Source organism: Amphiura filiformis, chromosome 5 (genome assembly GCF_039555335.1).
Source record: "Amphiura filiformis chromosome 5, Afil_fr2py, whole genome shotgun sequence".
Classification (NCBI taxonomy): domain Eukaryota; kingdom Metazoa; phylum Echinodermata; class Ophiuroidea; order Amphilepidida; family Amphiuridae; genus Amphiura; species Amphiura filiformis.
In genome coordinates, this window is record NC_092632.1 from 71,783,427 (window position 1) to 71,799,785 (window position 16,359).

General features: G+C 35.8%; 1 long non-coding RNA gene across 1 annotated transcript in view; it reads left to right on the forward strand.

Moving 5' to 3' along the window:
* LOC140153664 (uncharacterized) overlaps window positions 1-13,012 on the forward strand; it is a 30,598-nt gene extending 17,586 nt beyond the window's left edge. Inside the window, exons 2-3 of the long non-coding RNA XR_011859132.1 lie at window positions 8,691-8,780; window positions 9,508-13,012. This is a non-coding gene — a long non-coding RNA (uncharacterized lncRNA). The remainder of the gene's footprint in view (window positions 1-8,690; window positions 8,781-9,507) is intronic.
* Window positions 13,013-16,359: the final 3,347 nt, after the last annotated feature.

Consider the following 16,359-nt stretch of genomic DNA (forward strand, 5'->3'; position numbering starts at 1 on the left):
CGCAAACCATAGACTCTGCCGCAAACTCGCTACTCATTTACAAGTCAATTAGAGCAAAGGAAATACGAACTTGTAGATAGCTATAAACATAATGAGCTTACCGTTAATTTTAAGTATACGTAAATAAAAAAAGTTATCCATTGCCTACACGTGTTTGAAGAAGGTCAGATGTAGGGTGTGTGTGTAGTTGTAAGAAGGTGTGTGGTTCGAATCTTCAATTTGCTCAAAGTAACATTCACAAATTAAGCTTACTACTATCCTAGTTTTGATATTAAGTGACCTAGATAATAAAGATGTTGGAAACGTCTATGAAAAATGTGTCCAACTAAGTATACGGTTATGTTCTAGGCGTTCTGACAGTTGTTATTATTATAGTATATCTTGTTTAAATATGACCACGATATTACATGTCATCATGACATTCGATAGTAGTACAAATATCGCAAATCAATTTACAAAGAGTATCTTGCTTAAACTGTCATGAAGCTTAAACAAACAAAACTTCATTTATTTACATAGCAAACCCAAGTTCACATTAATACTTGACATTTTTGTCATAAATCGTTTGTTAAAATGTGACTTGACTTCCTTTTAAACATTTACCCTCTCACGCAAACCATGAGTTACAAGCCCGGATGTCATAAACATGAACTTTTATTTTGTACACCCATTTTATACTATCGTTTTTGTTTGGTTTTACTTTGAAAGACAATACCAATAAAATATGAGAGTGTATTCTAGACTAATTTGAAACATCCCCGTGTTTGGATTGGATGATCTGTCTGGAAAGATTCACATCCGATTTGGCTAAAGTCAAAAGTCATCTCTTTGTTGAAAAAAAGATTTATATTTTATTGTTGGTTTATGCATTTGGTCAGATCTCGAGTTTTCTGTTGTTGGAAACTAGAAACCGCTATCAATTGAGCTTTCAATGATGGGCGTAAACACAAAAACGTATCATATATCAACTAACAAGGCCAAAATAAGAAAAACATCTCAACAAACGATCACGAGATCACCCCCCCCCCCACCCCACCCCAATAATAATAAAAAAGGGTGTCATTATTGGCATTTGTAGAGGCTTTTATTTTATTTTTATTAAGACAATTCATAAGCAATAATAACTGAATATCTTCAATTATAAATTTGTGACGTATCTTGGGATTTTTAATATGATTTTGATCTACTTTACATCTTTACTATTTTTACGTGTTTGGGTTCAACTCTAGAAGCCGGGTATAATGTAAGTTACCTTCCATCGCTTAAAAATATTTACATAAAAGTTATCTACTCAGTGATAATAGCTATTGAATTCATACCAGAAGTTATCCATGTAGTCCATACTACTACATGCATGTTATTTTACATACAGCTAACATCACAATTTCGGCCATCATGTTCATTTTAGTAGTTCACTATTGCGACTGATACGTTGTTATAGCTTCTAGCTAAATCCTGTAACATGTTGACCAATGCCTTGTAGTTTATTTGCTCAAAAAATATATATTTTTGTATAAAAGTGTTTACGAGGTGTCCGTCGAATCCAGGGTAGGCGACAGGTTATTCCCTGTGTCCGTATCAGATGACCTTTACAATGACCACTTGGGAATCCATTCAAATTCAACTCGTAAACCGAATCGTGAAACAAAATATCGTATTCGTTACCAAAATCCTCCACTGATGAGACAGTTACAGAGGATGCACTTTACCCATACCGTCATGCATTGCGTGGATCAAAACTATACGCTGGCGAAGTGACGTAGTTAATCGGATTAACTACCATAGCAATAGATGAATACAATACTTTATCCGATGCATTGAACAATAGATGTCAAAGAAATGCTAATCAGTTGCACCTGTAAGATTAGTCTCTTTGAAAAGAACGGTATTGTATTCAATCTATTATATGATTGAAGACAGGTGATGAGTAGTTAATCCGATTATGACGTCACTTCGCCAGCGTATTCTTGAGCTGATAAATTCGATGTAGCGGTAGTGATGTAACAGCATTAGTTACCATAACAATAGGTGAATACAATTTTTGAATTTGTTCGCCGCAGAAGTGACGTAATAAGAGGATTAACTACCATAACAATAGATGAATACAATTTTTGAATATATCGCTCTGCACTACAATGTTCACCGTAGGCTATGCATTGAACCATAAATGTCAAGGATAAAGACCTGGATCGTAATTCTATAGAATATTCATATCATGCTAATCATTCGCACCTGTAAGATTAGTATCTTTGAAAAGATCGGTATTGTATTCAATCTATGATTGCAGACATACACATGTGGTGAGTGCAACCTACTTTTAGTGCATGGCGATGCATGTATATTCAAACATTATATTCATCTATTGCTATGGTAGATAATCCTCTTATTACGTCATTTCTGCAAACGAATTGCCCAGGACTAGAAGTACCGTCGTTGTAACTCAGCATCGCATCATTGATTATCAAAGAATAGGCATAAAGACCGTGGGATCGTAATTTCAAATTATGCTGACATCACTCACACCTGTACAATTAATGTCTTTGTATTGTATTTAATCTATGATTGCACACAATTCACAGACATGACAGGCGATGACTGCAGCCTACTTGTAGTGCAGGGAAAAACATTCAAAACTTGTATTCATCTATTGTTACGGCAAATCATCCTGTTACATCACTACTTCTACGGCGAATAGAGGCTCTGCATGCTTTTATCGATTGGAAACTTGATGCAAAACATTCTAAACAGAATTTCAGTGTTGACATAATATTTCGCAAAATATTGTATAATAACGTTTTTAAAAACGTTTTCATTCCTTTATATAACCCAACATTTAGATGTTATTAAAAAGTTTTGAATAAACGTTTTAAGAACATTTGTACGTTTGCTGGGTATGCGGAACAAATCACGTGAGTAGAATGTTGCGGTTTTTGCATTGTGGGATCGGATAATCGCCTCTGTTGAAGCGGAATGATGGATGGACGGAGTAGAAACAACTTGCTAAAACATAATTGATGAATTGCTATTTTATTATTGGGGAGTTTTCTACATTGACACCTTAGTGTTTTAACACTAATCTTGTGAATCATATGAACATGTTATGATGTTACTGTTTACGCAATAAGAAGTATTTCATTTTCCTTTCGTTCAAAAAATATGTATTGTTTGCCATTCTCGGTATAATGTAAATGCACATGAAAATAGTCGTCAAAAAACCAAAACTATTTCTCCTAACAGGTGGGGCAATGATTATGTGTACACCCCGGGTGAAATATAAGGGGTGCAAGCTTTTTATGGAAGACCAACTAGGTTAAAAAGGGGCCATGGCAACTATTATTGAGAATTCACCCGTAACACATATAGTCCAGAATATACGGATGTTTAATGTGAATCCCCCAGGACTCTACCAAACCACTTTTTAGCTTCCTTTTGTGGTCCAATTACAACATTCAAGATGTTACCAAAAATAAGTCTTGGTACTCTGGCCATATTCAAGATCAAAGGTCAACACAGAGGTTAAATTTTAACCTAGCTGCGACATACCGTTCTTGAGTTATTTTAAAAAAGGTCAAAGCTGCAGGATGGTCAGCTTGTTTTTGGCCACACAGCAATCAAAAATTTAAATGTTCCGATTCAATTCAACGCAAATGGTCTCAAATTGCTCGTCATGTAAAAACAGTCAAATAAGGAATTGAATATATGAATACAAAAGCCACCTAAGTCCACACTTTGGCCAAATTGAGTTAAGCATGGGAAATTGTTGCTATACATAGGCCTGTCATATGTATGAAAGAACAACTCAAATTCATCCTCCGTGTCTATTGGGCATGTGAAAAATAGCATGTACATGTATGAAAGAATCACCCAATTCCATGATTTGAGTCTTGTAACACATTGATTGAAATCCAGTATGTACAAAAGTCCACTTGTAACACATTCATTGCTAGAAAGTGACTTTTGAAAAAAAATGGGTTTAATAAAGGAAAGTGTGTGGTTTATATTACATGGCAGAATGCTTATCAACATTATACATACTTGTGTGCTTTATTTTGTATTATCTTACTAGTGGTAATCTCATTCTAACATTGTTGTCTTTGTATATGATTCAAAAAAGTCCAAAATTTAAAATGAACCCCACGAAGTCCCTGAAATGCTAATCGTCATACTTAATACAGGTTAATCCACTCATTTGCACATAAAACTTACCATATTGACCAGGTAAATCTAACTGAAGGAAATAAAATGATACACAGGATTTTCTCTCAAAATCACTTCCCATGGACTTAGGTGGCTTTTGTATTCATGTATTCAATTGTTAGCACTGTCTAATATGCTTCGTTATTGACAAATAATAAGGTCATAAATAGTAAGGTCAACCCCCATTACAGCCTATTGACCACAACCTATTTTGTGATATTTCCTTGGTAAGGGACGCACCATTTGATACTCAGGGGGGGGGGGTAGGAAGTTGGGGTCGGGGGAAGAAAATTTTTTTTCACCGCCTTCGGCGGCGAAGTTTTTTTTTTTTCACCGCCGAAGGCGGAAGTTTTTTTTTAAATTTCATGCATTATACACAGTTAGGTGGGGAAGGTTTTTTTTTTTTTTTTTTTAGTGTTGGTGGGGAAAGTTGTTTTTTTTGCTCAAGTAGTGGGTGAAGTTTGTTTTTTTTGAAAAACTTCCTACCCCCACCCTGAGAATCTAATGGTGCGTCCCTAACAAAACAACTTTTCCTTATTTGACATGTTTTACGCGGCGAAATCGGAGCGTTTGACCCCGGGGTTTAACCTTTTTGCTTATAACTCAAGAACGGTATGTCGCAGGTAGGTCAAACTATACTTCTAATCAAATTTGAGCAACTTTGAAATTTGACCTCTGTTCATCTCGAATATGGCCGGAGTGCCTTTATTTATTTTTGGTAACATCTTGAATGTGTTATAGCACCCGCAATGAAGCTAAACAGGTTCTTTTGGTAGAGTCCTGAGGGATACACATTAAACCCGATATACTGGGCTATATATAAGTATATACAGTCCCTAAATAACCAAGTTTACGAAAGACAGTCAAAATCAAGTCGGCATTATACAAAGGGACTATAATGACACAATAAATGTGAAACCAAATGTCCTTTGAAATTTTGAGGAGATAACACATACGTACCCTGACCTAATTTTGAGTCTTTTCATAATTCTTCTTAGACAAAGCATCTTTTCTTGTATAATACGATAAAGAAGTTTGGGGGTAATTTTTTTGTATAAACTGGTCCACAATGTATGTCATTTACGTCCCTGATCAAGATTATTATATTTAAAGCAAGATCTGTCACCAAAGGCATCTTCCTTATGTATCTTTATATAGCGGCAATTTTACATCTGTATGTGGCGATGAACTGCGATTGAAATCTCACCAATGAATTGGATCATTATTTGTTACTTTGAAAAGACAAATCAGGTTATTGGACAAAATATTAAGTCATCGTCGCCAGCGACTGGCGTATAAATACCCCTTAAGTTCGACTTCTGACTTATTCTCAATGAATGTTTGGCTTAAGAAACAGACACTGGATGGTAACGAGACCAATCAAGGAAGTGTGAATTAGTTTATCAATAATGTTTTGGAGCTGTTCTATATTTCAAATACTGATCTGCTTGAGTCAAACAAAAGACTACATTGTTCAGTAGTTTCTGAAACTGTGTCAGACGGTAGGCTGGCTACTTATACTTTAATAGAGAACTCACCCTTCACTTGATTCGGCCCGGATTCATACACTTGAAACCAACTTAATTTTACAACTTTGACCGGCCTACTTTAAGCTAAAAAATGTTGCAATAATGTGTGTCGAAGGTCCCCGCCAAGAGGTCTCATATACTTTACATTGTTTTTGTTTTATGAGCTGTATATCTCTGACACTTACTCCTTATAACATATCAGGACTGGTGTTCTTAACATTAAACATACGGAAGTGAATTTAATATCCAAGCGTTTTAAATTCATATTTGTTGCTTTATGAAATTATAACGTTTTCCTGTCTTTGCATTTGAGTAAACGACAGACATTATGAAGACATTTCTGACAGATTTGAGAATTTTTTAAAAGGAGGGGTTTTTTTGGCAAATAATATTAATGATTACTTTCAATCTGCTTCTATACACTAGGATTCACAGCATGCTCATCTACCAGGGGCACAATTCTTTAACCCCAATACATTTGTACATTCATTGAATGGCCGTTGCAAATTTGAGTACAAAAACTCATACTCTGCAACTTGAGGTCAAATTTTGCACTATGATTGTTTAATTGAGGTTATTGAACTGTGGCATTGGGACGAGGCCATTGTGGTCCACAGTGATACCGAAAAGACAAATTGATGCTAGAGCAGCGTGAAATTGTTTAAGCAACTTCAAGTATGTTACTTATTCAAATCTTTTGGGGCAGATAATATTGCAAAAGTCATCCGCTGTCAAATTTGATATTTATTATCAAAATCATCATGATCGTGAAAAACATAAATATGTCTTCCATCATTATGTATATACAATTTTGGTATGTTGTGTTTGCCAATGTTTCGAAACGCTTTTGGGCAGGCAACTCCCGAAATAAAATTTCAATAATTAAATAAAAACAATATTGGTGCAAAAATCTACAATAATATTTTCCAAATCCAAGAATCTAGAATCTTGTTGTTTCATTCATTTATACCCACATGATAGGACTAGACTGGCCGTTTGATGTCATTATACATTCATCAAATGCCGCTTGATCTTCGATCTCAGTTTCAGGCTGCGATTATCAGTGATTAGGATCATTATGTTAATATTGAAAATCACGTTGGTTTGATCCTAAATTGAAATATCATTAATGATTTTGCAGACTCGACGAGGGCATTCGTGTACTCGACTCATCCTTTTAATATGCTTATTAATATTATGCTCTATGCTAATTCTGGCAGACATACAGGAATTCACGTCAGACAACTTTGAGACAGTCATATAGATCCGAGGAAAACCACTGACATCTTGTTGGAATCTTAACATAGTTGAAGTAGAATAGATTTTTAATTAAGGCACAGCATCTTTTTTGGTCCTATAGCGCTATCGGTGCTCCGCTTTAGGTACCGATGGCACTTTCTATCGTACCCTGAACATTTTATACAGTGCATTCGTTTTTTATTTAAATGAAAAACAATAACACTATGCAACTGATAATTATTATGCTTGATACAATAATTTAATGACGATATCATTCAGATTTCACCATAATTCCTATCATTATGATACTTTTAGTTATAAATGATATGTTATTGTAGCACACTGTGATTGCAGGGTTGGTCTCTCCACACTCCATACCGGAATCAACTTGATCAGACACACGTTCTTCCTTAACATTATTTTATTTTGAAGTCTATGGTTTGCGTGTAAATATGATAAGATAAAACATTCACAAGGTCACGGTTTATTTACGTAAGGCATAGTTTCAGAACCCCATCATATTCTTTAAAAAATATAATTCATCCAACGACTACTAATAAAATTTAAAAGTGACTAACGTTAAAAATGATTGAATGAACATAATGACAATTGAAAAATATGATCAATGTTGAAACTGGCAGACACTAATGAATGTCCACCAGATATTTATTCAGACATTCAAAGCCTCATGGACCACAATGGCCTCATCCCAATGGCATAGTCCAATAACCTCAATTACCTAATCATAGTGCAACATTTGACCTCAAGTTGCAGAGTATGAGTTTTTGTACCCAAATTTTCAAAGGTCATTCAATGAATGTACAAATGCATTGGGGTTTAAGAACTGTTCCCCTTATAGATGAGCATGCTGTGGATCCTAGTGAAGCCTGGCGAAGTCAACCACTCGCGTCTTCGCGGAATCCTAACATACTTTATGTGCGTGTTGAATAGTTTTTATAGCCAATATCATCATAATCTGGATAATATCCTTATCCATCATGCTGATGTTCCTAGTGACAAATTTATATCAGATGCAGGACAGGGCTATGGGCCAGAATAAACCACGGGCCCCTTTGACACCTTAGAAATTAGTGACTAATATGAGTTGAATTTGGTTGGAGTTGTATGATATTCATGACCTTGGGAAGACAGCTACAATTCTAACTGAAGATTATTGTTATTATCATGGACATCATAATCTAACATGTCTCGTTATAAAAGGCCCATTCAGTTGTTTGCTCATCAGGAGGATCATGATAAAAATTCAGGTTTTGGCTCATTTGTTACAGATGTGCTAATATTACCTGCTAGTGGTTAAGCTGAAAGCCGCGTATCAAAACAATAGACATTTTACACGAATTTGTAATTCACTTACTAAGTAGAGAAATATGCTACATGTATTTGAATGGGGCTTAAACTTTGTCAATACTGCTGTCTTCTTCGTTTGTTGCCAAATGTTTCATTTCCAAAATACTGAATGGCAAGTTGAATGACTTCTCCTTCACTTTTAGACAATTTGTACACAATTTTAATTTTGTTACACCTACGCTGGTATCACTAAATGGGCCTTTCAACCATTTATTTAAACTTTTTGTAGTAAAGGTTGATATATGCACAGATCCTGGAGTTATTTATGAAAATGAATAAAAATTTATTAACTTTAATATACATGTATATATTAAAAATACTTAACAGGCTCTTATTTGTGTTGTTTTCTTTAAATAGGAACGCCTTTTGAAAGATGAGCACATTCATCAGACCTTGATATGATATCCTCACATGTGCAATGGGAGAAGAATTACTATAATGGAAACGGTAAGTTCTCTCACATATCCCAAACGCTACAATCAAAGTATTCTAGCCTCATTTGAGTCGACTGCACACAACAAGTGAAACCACATTTGTGTCGTTCTCTTGACAGATGTGTAAGTTTCTCAGGGGTGTCGGAGTCTTTGCAGAGTGATGGGTCGATCCACGGACCGCCCAGGTTGGCTACAGGTCAAAACATTGGTGGAGTGCTGATGGTTAGCTGCTGGATGACTCTAACCAAAGCATTCAGCTCCAGCATTTGTGCGTTATTTTGAGGAAAGAATAACATTATAAAATGATACTTCAGGCATCACATATTTCGAAAGACTGGGTTTTTTTTTATCATTGAATGTATTTTATTTCTTTCCCTTTTCAAAGTGACCTGGTTTACTATCCCTAATGTTAATTCACTTATTCTGTCGGTTGCTGAACAAAACAAACATAATATTGCGGTAAAATCAAGAACTTGTGCATCTAAATAGCCTCGGTAAAAATCTGTCAATAAATTCGACGAATGGTCTCTTGTTGGTCTTCTAGGACGGACACACCCCGTGTCCTTGTCAATAGCGGGTGGACGTCGCGTGGATAGGATCGCCACTCTAGGACATACCTTCTGGCGCTTGTAGTCCATCTTTTGATGTCTTTCATTGACATGTCATGCATACAACTAGGCATCTCATGACTTTTTCTCTCTCTCTTTTTTTCACTTTCTTGTTTTGTTGTCTTTATGTAGGTTGGGTTTGCCTCTAAAGGTATCTAAATCCGTAACCAGGCGTGATGCAGGATCTGTGCTCGATGTGACGTAGGCTAATACCATCAGTGTATGGTTCCTTGTGGACAATAACAACAATGAAAACACAATGGAGGTGGATGTTCTCCGGTAGCCTTCCCTGGTGTTTCAACACGTATCATCTATCTGCGATGGCCTCGCTTAACAAAGCTTCTTCAATCAACCCAATATGAAATTAGGGCATGCTTATCAATAGACTATTGTTAACGTACACTTGATACCTAAACAAATTCACCTCAAGTTTTCTTTGAAATAATAATTGGTAGTGTAAAAAATCCCCGATAACACTTAAGTTAAGGTAGTGCTTCATTTGACGCGTGCATTAACCAAGACGAAGTGTATACTGCCGTTCTTCCAATTATTTAAATCTTAATTCAGTATAGTCAGGAGATTAAACTTTTCTGTGACGCTATTAAACCAAAGGCTACTATCACTAGGACCCACAACATGCTCATCTATCAGGGGCACAGTTCTTTAACCCCAATACATTTGTACATTCATTGAATGACCTTTGAAATTTTGAGTACAAAAACTCATACTCTGCAACTTGAGGTCAAATTTTGTGCTATGATTGTTTAATTGAGGTTATTGAATTATGCCATTGGGATGAGGGCATTGTGTCCATAGTGTATAACCCCAGTTATCTGCCTGCTGCAGAATTGACTATTTCATTGAGCAAATGGCAATCCAATTTGTTGTGATGAAGTTTGTTTCAATTGTAAACGCCAATGGCGTAACATGAATAAACCTTGTAGTAGTTGGACATAAGTTAATAGAGAAGACCTCCACATGACCGACTGGGATTAGATAGATAACTGCTCAAACCAGCTTGGTCATCGTACCAGGGTTTTCTTATTATGAAGAGAATCCAACGTTTGTACCTCAAAGCAAGAAATCTCATCAAGACATGACTTGATGTATTTGAGGAAAGCGCTCTATAAATCTTTATTGCTTAAAAACATCCCCTTTCGGCATCTAAAGCTTGACTAGTTGAGCATCACACAATTAATCACAGTAACCGAAATTCTAGTGCTTGGAGAATGCATGGAGGAAATAAGACCAACAAAGTAAGGTTCGACGTAAAGTATTTTATAAAGTGTGATAAAAATTGGTGATGGTGATGAGGAATCAGATGCAAAATGCAATATTAGCACAAATATAACAACGGTAAACAACAAAATGTTCCAATCAGTCGTATTTTGAGCTATTTTGAACAGTTCACTTTTGGACTTAACACAAGACATAGGGCATACTATTGCATACAGTTCACGATGCGGTTAATTGGAATGCTGTAAAAATAGTTGGAAAATTAGTTGCCTAACCTGGTTTAAGGTGTCAATAAGAAACATAATCCGAGTTCTAATGACAGTAATTCAAGTAATTGGCACAATAGTCCAGTTTATCTAACACCATCAAATAGACACGTGTTAGTAATAAATGGACAAACAGTAGTGTAACACTTCGGGACATGGTAAGAGGTTTTACAGATTGTCACTAGGATCCACAACATGCCCATCTATCAGCGCACAATACATCTTTACCACCAATACATTTGTACATTCATTGAATGACCTTTGAAAATTTGGGTACAAAACTCATACTCTGAAACTTGAGGTCAAATTATGCACTATGCTTGTTTTGTTTAATTGAAGTTATTGGACTATGCCATTGGGATGAGGCCATTGTGGTACATTATGTGTGGTACTCATTTCTAGCTCAGCAAAAACATTCGCCCTCATCATGTGTATAGCATGTTATAATTACCGCACACATTTGCCTAAGAGGGCGCTACATGTTCGGTAATTAAGGGTAAACATGGTCGAAGTAAAATCTGGGAGTAAAAGTTACGTGGTATATTATTATCCCTATAAGACACGGGCACATAATATTGTGAAAATGTAAGATTATGTACAGGAATATGGACATAAAATAATCCGGAATAAGAGAGTGTGAGCTTACAAGCTGCGGCTATGGTCACGTCGAATTTATTGGCGGCACTGAACAAGGACGACCCTTCAGAAAAATCAACATTTTGCCTCCGGATTTTTTTCTCGAGTTTATTTCTAAAACAATCCACAAGTATATCCACAAGTAATAACAACGTTGTTCTTGAGCCTCGAGTATATAAAGGTTGATACAAAGGCTAGATGATTCGTTAATCAGGCTTTTGTTGTTACAACATCAAATCTTAATTTGATTAATTAAAATAATTAGAAAGGCATATTTTAGTTATTTTTTATTTTGTTTAAATTTAAGCATGGGACATCAGTGTGGCTTTGTAAATGAATGAAATAACGAACAAATAACTATTTTTTTTGTAAATAATATAGCAATAATTGTATCATTTTTATTACTAAACTACTTAGTAAATATTTAATTATGCAAACATTTACCAAACCTGTCACACCCAGTTAATCAGTGCCAAATCAGCGTAATTAATTTTCTGATAGCCTCAAAAAAATTTACCTAGTTTCAAATTTATTAAAATTGTATCCTTAACGCAGTCCTTGCCTCCAGTCAATTCAGATATAAGTTGCTGGTAGCATATGGACATGACAGGCATTCTCACTCCTAATTTCCCCCTATGAAACCTGGGGCGATATTTGGTAGAAGGTGGCTTGTAGCCTTTACCTATATACACAGCACTACTCAATCGGAAAATCCGTAACGTGTAAAACATGCTCTTGGCTACATCATTTAATGTTACATTGGTCAAGAGTTGTGGAAGGAGGCCGATCAATTTTACATTATTTTGAGGATAGCTGAAAAAAGCTTAAGGTGATGTATTGACTAAATACCTGGTCGAAAACCATCACAGAGGTCTACTTATACAGGAATAAATAAAGGAGAGTTATGTGTTAGGTCTTTCTTGAATGGTTTGTACATTACACTTAGGGTTATTAGTCCATTAACGCTCATCTTTTAGCCTATTTATAGCAACTTTAAAGATATTTACTAACTGCAACTAAGCGCCAGTTTGTTCTCTGAATTGGTATAAATAGAATTGCCTTGAAGGACCACTTCCAAGTGGACAATGGTATAAGACCAACAATAATAGTATACAGCTCCTTTACTATTAATGAGCACCGATATCTTAAGAGAATATAATGCTAATGATGGTAGTCATTTTGTGGACGATTGACACACTATATGACTTGAAAGAATAGTATATCTTAATATTATGTGGTTATGCAGTAGTATACATGTGCATATTTATATAATTATAATAAATTATGTAATATAAATATATATGTCTATATTAAAATTATAATTATGTAATACACATACATAGACTATTTATGATATATGAGTAAAGATTAATCTTAATGGCTAAAGATTAACGCTTGAAGATGTAAAAATATCTTATATTTTATTGACGTCAAGTATCATTGTATTAAAATGAATTGGGATATATTAAATTGCACAACATTTTACTGTGTGACATGAAAAGTGAATAACTTTAATTTCTACATTTATTGTGTGACCATGTAAATTTGATCATTTTTACAATAGGGTAGGCAGAATCACTTTAAATAGGACATCTTAGACATTGTTTTGTATTGCATCTTTGATTTTCCATGCCAATTTGTTTTCGTCCATCATAACAAATTACCAAATTGATGAAAATTGCATATTTATGTTCTAAAGACACAAAACTAGAAGGTATAAGATTGGATTATCTAGTTGGATTCTTGATCAATTCCTTTCTAAAAATGTATACTTTTATTTACTTATCATCATAACTTTTAAAGATACAATACAAAGCAATGTTTAAAATTTCCCACTTTTAGTGATCCTGTGTGCCCCCTTAAAGGAAACTCATTCTATCAATATCACGGATGCAAATCCGATATCTGATATAATTGCTTCACAGATTTCTGAATTCTGTATGGTTCAAACTCAATGTTATTTTTATGTGTTCATAAACGCATTCGAATATATGCTATAGCAGATATTCAAGACAGGCGACCACTTTTATATAGTATTATTTTGCCATTTTTGCTCGTAAATACTACCTTCTAAATAACAAGATGTGAACTATTTCGAAGTAATGTTAATAGAAATGACGGAAGGAGAAGGCAATTTTATCGTCATCAAGTTGATGTCATTGCTTTAAGAAAATCACGGTAGGATTATCTAATCGGGTCTTCAAACTACTTTCCCCACACTTCAGGTCTCCCCTTAGGTGCATTACCTGTCTTCTTTGGGCATAGATTAGCCAGAAAGATTATAGGGATTAGAGTGATGAGTTAAGAAGATTGCCTTAAGAAACCTAGCGTGTTCTCGTGTACTGCCTCTTAGCCTCGGCCCCAGGGGTCATTCGTGAACTGGGGGATTTTTTTTTATAAACAAGGGCCAAACGGCGGAGTGTACACTATGCACTTCAATGAAGAGTTTTTGATAAGAAATTTACAGGAAGTGGAGCTGTTGTTTTATCATGACCAGACACGATTACCAGTCTAGAAACTCTCTTTATATATATTGTGATGAAGGAAGTTTGAGAGTGAACTACTGGTAACCTGAGTACTGCATTACCAAGTGACCAAGCAGCAGAATTATGCACCACCGGAACACAGAGCTTAGATGCAACAACTAATTATTTCGTGGAACAAAGAGACAACTTCTGTTAGTAATTCAGGTTATTGGCCTTTGCTTATCATTCTTTTGTTTACATGGTGTTTATTGGAGCCTTATCTTACGAACACTATCACATACTGAAGGCACAGAAGGTCATTTCTCTCTAGATTAGCGTACGCTCATGATGCTATGACACGGTGACATGGTGAAACTCATGTGATCAGCTTTAATCAAAAATCTACAGTGTGAATTATTTAAATCAGACACGAACTTTATATAAAACCAATACTTATTTACAATGTTTACCAGCAAAAAGAAGAAAAAACCCACCATATATCACATCTTTGTTTCATTTTCATTACGTCTTTTTTTTAATCCAAGAAATCAAATTAAAAAGGCAAGAACCAAAAACAAAAATGGTAGTTTGATCGTTGCTCACCAAAGACGACCTAGTTTTAAAGCATTAATCAATCAACCAATTCTTGCAAATACCAGAATACAATGGTGTAATAACTTACTTACACAATGATGTTTTACCACTTTCTGCAGCACCGTCGTGTAACACTCCACTTGATTTATGGTCTTGTTGCACAAATGTAATATTCCCCCTCTTAGTAAATGTATTCACTCACACTCCCCGTTAGTCATTCTCTACTACCCCCTCGCTAACTCACTCCCCACTCACTCACTCACTAACTCACTCACTCACTCACTCACTCGCTCAAATGTTACGGGAAAGTGGTGCAACTTCTATCATCATTACTACAGTAATCTTCATCGCGGTAGGCGATTAGTATAATTAATGAATAACTTACACAATGTCGTTTTACCACTTTCTGCAACACCGTTTGATATATGGTCTTGTTGCACAACTGTAATAGTATTTCCCCTCTTAGTAGATGTTTTCACTCACTCTCCCCGGTTGGTCACTCACTACTTACCCCCTCGCTATCTCACTCCCCCACTTACTGACTGACTGACTGACTCAACCACCCACCCACACACACTCACTTACTCACTCATTCAAATGTTACGGAAAAGCGGTGTAACTTCTATAATCATCACTGCAGTAATCTTCATCGCGGTAGGCGATTAGTATAAATGAATAACTTGCACAATGTTTTACCACTTTCTGCAACACCGTTTGATTTATGGTCTTGTTGCACAACTGTAATAGTATTTCCCCTCTTAGTAGCTCTTAGTAGATGTTTTCACTCACTCTCCCCGGTTGGTCACTCACTACTTACCCCCTCGCTATCTCACTCCCCCACTTACTGACTGACTGACTGACTCAACCACCCACCCATCCACCCACACACACTCACTTACTCACTCATTCAAATGTTACGGAAAAGCGGTGCAACTTCTATCATCATCACTGCAGTAATCTTCATCGCGGTAGGCGATTAGTATAAATGAATAACTTGCACAATGTTTTACCACTTTCTGCAACACCGTTTGATTTATGGTTTTGTTGCACAACTGTAATAGTATTTCCCCTCTTAGTAAATGCATTCACTCACTCTCCCGGGTTGGTCACTCACTACTTACCCCCTCATTATCTCACTCCCCCACTGACTGACTCACCCACCCACGCACCCACAAACCCATCCACCCACCCACCAACTTACTCACTCACTCACCCACCCACCCACCCCCCACCCACTCACTCACTCACTCACTCACTCACTCTTTCACTAACTCATTCAAATGTTACGGAAAAGTGGTGAACTTCTATCATTACTGCAGTAATCTTCATCGTGGTAGGCGATTAGTATAAATGAAGTATCCACTAGGGAGGGAATGCCCTACAGCTTGACTGAGAAGATTGGTTTTTATGTCGTAATCATGGGTCCCAATTAACATTATAGACATACATGATGATGGATGTAAGAAATTGACAACGAGATGATTTGAAACATCGTGATTTAACCATCATAGCTGGAAGGAAATGATGAAAAATCTATCTGATGCGGCAGAAAAGATCAACGATGTTTGCGTGGACTATCTGCGCAGATTAATTGTTGGTGGAATTAGGCAATAGAAGTACATAAATGCATTTTTTAACCTTCTATAGAATCCAATAGTAAAATGCACATACACATACGTGATATCGTCGCTGTAATGACAAGACCTCGTATTTAAAAAAAAAATTTAAAGTGAAATGTTCAGGAGGGCAAAAAAACCCCAAAACATAAATTTGCTGCCTTGAAATTT